We start from the raw sequence: 5,635 nt of genomic DNA, 5'->3' as shown, positions 1-5,635 counted from the left end.
ATGTATCTACTTAGCAGGTTGCTTTTAAGGTTTAAAAAAATCTAACATAATGCCTAAGACATCATATGCACTCAATAAAGTCTTCTCCCCTTTCTCTTCCTTCTTTCCTGTCATAAGGAAAACCACATTATCTCTTGACTTTCTATACTCAGCTTTTACTACTTACACACAATCCACCCACTCTGTCGACAAGATCTATCTACAACTCTCACAAACAGTGAAGGCATTAAGCAATGTTAGTTATTCCTTCCCTTCTTTCTTGATATCTCTTTTCAGGCCCCCTTCCCCTAATTCCACTTAGGAAACGGGAAAATATTTTAAATGTATAGGGAAGTCCTGTAATTTTAACACATTAAAGAAGAAAATCAAGATATTATTAGGATTTGTAGAAATTGCAAAAGCTTTTATATATTACATGTATTCTAGAAAATTACATTTTTTCTGGCTCAGAAATAGGCAATATTAAAATTGAAAAAAGAAATTGTTTCTTCTAGTAAGAATTCATTTTTATATTTCTAAATATTACATTAACTTATACAGATTTTTTTTTAATTCACACTAGTACTAATTTAGTACGAAAAATGGAAAAGTATAATGGAGAGTATGACCTGAAACTCTAAATTACCCAATTATTTGTTTCTTTCACTTAAGTCTTTACTCAAGGTTCTTTTAAAATATAGATCAAGGGTCAGCAAGCTACAGTGTGCTGGCCAAGCCTGGGCTACTGCTTGTTTTTGTAAAGTTTTATTGGAACACAACCAAACCCAATCATTTACATGTAGTCTATGGCTGCTTTCTGGCTATAACAGCAGAGCTGAGTAGTTGTGACAGAAAACAATCTACCCTTTCTAGAAAGCCTAAAATAATTACTGTGCGGCCTTTTACAGAAAAACGGTTGCCAGCCCCTGACATAGAGTGACATAGATCATAGGGACGTCATATGGATGACCTTGTTGAAGTTCACATCACAAATATTTAAACCAACAGAAGCAGAATGTAGGTATTGTCTAATAAATTCTATTTTGTTGGATGCAAGCCTAGATTTAAAATGTTCAGAGTTCAAAGTTTTTTCTTTTACTTTTACCATTTTGAATCTGTGTGAATAAATGGTCATCTTCCTAACGGTGAACCCAATATTAAGTGAGATTTTCTCTAACTCTAGGATGGTGCACAGTTTTCTTTTTAGGATTACCACAACAAACTACATAACCTCAGATTAAAGATTCCATCACCAAGGCTTCAACCTTCTCCTCTGCAGACCAAGTTTTATAATTTTATATACGACATAAGGTATGTAGTTTAAAAGCTTCAGAAATGTAATAAAGCACAGAAGTTGACCACACATACTGTTTTGCTACAACAGAACTGGAGTAATTTATGGCAAATACTTATCTCCATTCTCATCAATCATGCGTTGAAACTTGCTGGTAAGATTCCCATTTTGCTAAGAATGAGTAAAGATGCTGGGTCAGTGCCCTGTCACTCTGATTTTCCTAGTTGAATTTGGCATCTAGTAATTTTTTTTTAAGGGAGGGACACTTATCATCTGTTCCACTGTCATTAGGTTGAGAATTCTAAGTCCCAGTTTGATTTCTATCTGCATAATCTCACTGGTTTTAATCTCATTTCCTAAAAATGCTTTTTCTAGAACACGTGCTCCTGATGATTCCAAAGCACTCTTGCTCTTGGCATTATTTATTAGGTCTTTTCCTATTGCCATTAGTTCTTTCTTCTCCCTCCTTTCGACCCTTCTTCCCTCACTCACTGAAATATTCCTTGGCCTAGATGGCATCTGTGGCAAGAAGATATGACTACTGAGCAAGTCAAAACCCACATCTAGTACTGAGTAGAGAATGTGTTCTTGGTTTTTATTTTAAAATTGACCAGTGAATAAACTGATTTACCGATAAATCTGCAAGCTTGGAATGTGGGAGAGTGCTCCCTCCATATGTGGCAGTGAGTTCTGTGTTTTAGAGATGAATTTTTGCTCCTTTAACCTAGCCCCATTCCACCACACAGTCTCAGTAAGGTATTCACTTACTAATACCCAGTTAAATCACACTGCTATGGTTCTTTAAGCATTGCCACCTACCTCCTCCTTCCTCCAAACTCTCCCCTCTCTTATCCACTGCACACACCCTCCTGATATCTCTCCATCCATCTAAATCCTACCTAGTCTTCAAACCCAGCTGTGGCATAACACTTCCTCTGACCCCTCCAGTCTGTAACTTCTCTCTTTGGAAGTCCTACTGTCTCTCTCTTTCCGACAGAGCATGTCCCCAGATATGTGCATATATCACATGGCCCCAGACACCACAGCTGCTACCTTATATTTGATCTCTCTTTTTCCGTGTATTGTCTAATCTTACCCAAATGGATTAAAAGTTCTTGGAAGGCAAGGGATGTTCCTTTTATTCTTTTCCATTCGCCTATTGTAACCCTCATAATTTCCTATATACACTCTAGGCTCAATAAGTGAGGGTTGATTAATTCTTGTTCATAAATTTACCACTGTGGTAAATGTATCCCCTAATCTAATCTGTTTTACATGGAGATGAAGGAAAGATATCTAAGCAACTTTTCCTGGAAGTTTTGATATTGAGGTTGAATTACAAGTATTACGGGTGATATTTTCCAAAGACTAAGAAATTACCTTAGACACTTCTTTGCTTCCCTAAGTGCTATATATGAAAGCTATGAGTGAATGGCCAATTCTATATAAATTTTAAGGTGTACTTAGACAAAACTCTAAAATGATAGTGATTGGGGTAGAGAAAATTACAGTCTTTGTTTCCGCACTGTGAAAAATTTAGATATAAATCTGGTGACTGCATCATTCAAGATTTTCTTAAAAAGGCTAAATGAAATACGTTTTGAAAACCGTAGTTTTTTAAGGTTAAAATGATTTAGGAAAAATATTCCCAGTTACATGTTTTGTCAATAAATGACAGAATACAACCCCTACCAATCACATGGAAATATGGTCCCTGAAACAAGTAAAAGCATCTGCAATTCAAGATAAACAGAGTGAAAAAACAACAACAGCATTTTCTGTAAGTCAGACCTATTAGAAAGAAAGAACAAAGAAATATTATGGTAGAGAAAAGTTGTAAGAGACAATGATAATAAATTTATATTTTAGGAAAAGGATGGTAGGGGATATATGTTTGCATTATCTTGCTGGAAAATAAAACAGAGCAATATGTTATCAAGATCTTTAAACATGTCAATAATGTTTGATCAGTAATTACATATCTCCTAAGGAAATAAGATACGAGGATAATATTTTAGTACACAGATGTTCTTCAATACATTATTTATAATAATAGAATATTGAAAGAAACTGAAAGATCCAAGAATAAGAGATTTGGGCATTTAGTATTATGGAGACATTAAAGTGTCCTTTTTTTAAGATTGCTTGAGAAACTATCTATAGAACAAATAACCACTCAATTTCTATGCCAGCAGAATGTTAGGCCCATTATAAGCATGATATCATTTAATCTTCAGAATAACCTTGGGAGGGGTAAATTATTACCCCAATTTTATAGATAAAGAAACTGATGCTAGCGGGGTTATTCAACTTGCCCCATCAAAAAAAAAATCTAGCATGTGTCAAGATGGAAAACTCAATAATATACTTCACTATATTCTGTATTGTTATTGATCTACATTCTTATAGAATATACTTTCTTATTCCATACTGTTAAGTAAAAAAAAAGCAGGATGTAAAATTGTATATTCATCATATTCTTAACTGTAAAAATGCATAAAAACATATTGGAATGTACACCAATGTTCATTGCAGCACTATTCTCAATAGCCAAAAGGTGGAAACAACTGAAATATCCAACAACTGAGGAATGGTAAAGCAAAATGTGGTATATACATGTAATGGACTATTAGTCAGCCATAAAGAGGAACGAAGTCCTGACTGATGCATGCCACAACATGGATGAACCCTGAGGACGTTATACTGAGTGAAATAAGTCAGAAATAAAAAGACAAATACTGTATGATATCCTTACATGAAATAAGAAAATAAATGGAAATCAAAAGTAATTAGTGGTTAGCAGGGGCAGAGGATTGGGGGAAAGAGGGATTTCGCATGGAGTGCACTGAAGATATATTAATAGTGGTGGGATAATTTGGAAAAAGAGAGCAAAAATGGTTGTACAACTTGAGGAATGTGATCAATGTCATTGAAATGTACATGCAGAAACTGATGAAATACTGTATGTGTTGTGTGTATATTACAATAATAAAAAAAATTGGAAAGAAATATAGCAATATCTAAACAGGAACTCCTGAATAGTAAGATAGGTAGGAAAATTGCATTCACCTCTTTGTACTTTTGTTTCATTTATAATATATGCATGTATATCTTTCATGGGACAGGACCTTTGGGCAAACAGAGATGAATCAGATACCTCAGTGCATTGCATATTACCACTCCTGGTCTGTGCAAGGCTCCCTGTTATTTTATATAAGTAATGACTTTCTTTTATTCCCAATCCCTACTGTCATTCTCCTGCCCTCCTTCATAGACAACTATTCCAATGTGTTTATGGTCTATCCTTTAATTTATATGTGATCTTCTAAAAATGGCGCTCTTCTTTTATATACATGTATTTTGATTTACATAAAAAATGTTGGGTTACATATTTCATTCTGTTCTTCCTTTTCGCTTCATCGTTATGTTTTAAGGTGTCCTGTGTTGTAAAATTCAATGCTTCTCATTTTGCACAGTCCTCTATCATTTACTTATACTGTGTTTCACCCTATTCACTCTCCCACTTCTCCAGTTGGCCTTCAGCAGTCTGCCACCTCAGACAGCACATTTGAGCTGCCATTAATTTGGTCTGGATAATTTCCTCCCAGATTAGAGCAACTAGTGGGACTCTAGGACATAGAGGCTTGGATCAGGCTATGGAAGGGAGCACAGTTCAGAGGAAAAGTGATTTTAAAGCATGTGATACTTTAAAGGAGAACACATGCATTATTACTTGAATCATCAGAAAAAATAAAAGCTATGCTTGAGATTACTGAAAGTAAATTAGCCTTTAAATGCGTATATCACTTATGCCCTAAAGTTATTATAAAAACATTTAAACACATGTCATGGTTTGAATTATGTCCCCCAAAAAGTGTGTGTATCAGTTTGGCTAGGCCATGATTCCTGGTACTGTGTGATTTTCCTGTATGTTGTAAACCTGCCTCTGTGATGTTAATGAGGGAGGATGGGTGGCAGTTGTGTTAGTAAGGCAGGACCTGATCTACAAGACTGGATTGTGTCCTAGGGCAATCTCTTGAGATATAAAAGACAGAAGTGAGCAGAGAGACAGGGGGACCTCATACCATCAAGAAAACAGTGCCGGGAGCAGAGCATGTCCTTTGGACTGGGGTCCCTGTGCCGAGAAGCTCCTAGTCTGGGGGAACACTGATGAGAAGGCTGAGAGAGAAAGCCTTCCCCTGGAGCTGACACCCTGAATTTAGACTTTTAGCCTACTTTGACTGTGAGGAAAAAAACCTCTTCGTTAAAACCATCCACTTGTGGTATTTCTGTTATGGCAGCACTAGATGACTAAGACAACACATTAAATATAATTTCCGCATGTTATTGAGGACACAGAAA

This window comes from Trichechus manatus, unplaced genomic scaffold (assembly GCF_000243295.1).
Source record: "Trichechus manatus latirostris isolate Lorelei unplaced genomic scaffold, TriManLat1.0 scaffold00121, whole genome shotgun sequence".
NCBI lineage: Eukaryota > Metazoa > Chordata > Mammalia > Sirenia > Trichechidae > Trichechus > Trichechus manatus.
This window is presented reverse-complemented; position numbering follows the sequence as displayed.